Raw genomic sequence first — 1110 nt, 5'->3', positions numbered from 1 at the left:
GGGCTGGGGATGGAAGGACCCCCGCTGTCCCTGCTGGGGACGGAGCGCAGCGGGCGCAGGACGCACCTGAGCGCGCGGCCGAAGGAGGAGAAGAGGGGGAAGGCGGGGATGTCGTGGGGCTTCTTGAAGGCCCAATAATAGGAGGCGAAGGCGCCCGCCAGCGTCACCTGGCCCAGCGCGATGGCGAAGTTGGCGAGCCAGAAGAGCATGAAGAGGTTGAAGAGCTGCAGCGCCGTCAGCGAGCGGTGGAACGACGACTCGCCGCCGTAGAACGCGAAGAGGCACTGAGAGCCGGGGCACTGCGCCGCCGCGGCGCTCGTGTTGAACGTCTGCGGGCAGCGGGGGTGAGGGCAGCGCCAGCGGCACCAACAGCGCGGACGGCACCAGCGTGCCGTGGAACCAGCACCGATGGCACCAGCACCGATGGCACCAGCACCGATGGCACCAACGTCCCGTGGAACCAACATTGATGGCACCAGCACTGATGGCACCAACGTCCCGTGGAACCAACATTGATGGCACCAGCACCGATGGCACCAGCACTGATGGCACCAACGTCCCATGGCACCAACACTGATGGCACCAGCACTGATGGCACCAGCACTGATGGCACCAGCACTGATGGCACCAACGTCCCATGGAACCAACACTGATGGCACCAGCACCGATGGCACCAGCGTGCCGTGGAACCAACATTGATGGCACCAACGTCCCATGGAACCAACACTGATGGCACCAGCACTGATGGCACCAACGTCCCATGGAACCAGCACTGATGGCACCAGCACTGATGGCACCAACACTGATGGCACCAACACTGATGGCACCAACGTCTCCACAGCACCGACGTCAGACAGAACCAACATCTCAAGGCACCAACACGTGCCTGAAAGCCACAGACCCCCAGTTTTGGGGCTCTCAAAGCCACGGACCCCCAGTTTTCCTCCCCCTCACCTCCGGGTCGCAGCTCTGCCCCGCCAGCGGGCACGCCGACTCGTTGAAGATTTTGTACACTGCTTCGTTGGAGGTGGAGAGGAAACTGCACACAGCTTCGTTAAGGAGACACCAATTGAAAGCAAAGGAACCCCAAAATAACCCCAAAAACCCCAA

The sequence above is a fragment of the Meleagris gallopavo genome, chromosome 8 (genome assembly GCF_000146605.3).
Source record: "Meleagris gallopavo isolate NT-WF06-2002-E0010 breed Aviagen turkey brand Nicholas breeding stock chromosome 8, Turkey_5.1, whole genome shotgun sequence".
NCBI lineage: Eukaryota > Metazoa > Chordata > Aves > Galliformes > Phasianidae > Meleagris > Meleagris gallopavo.
Note: the sequence above shows the minus strand (reverse complement) of the source record.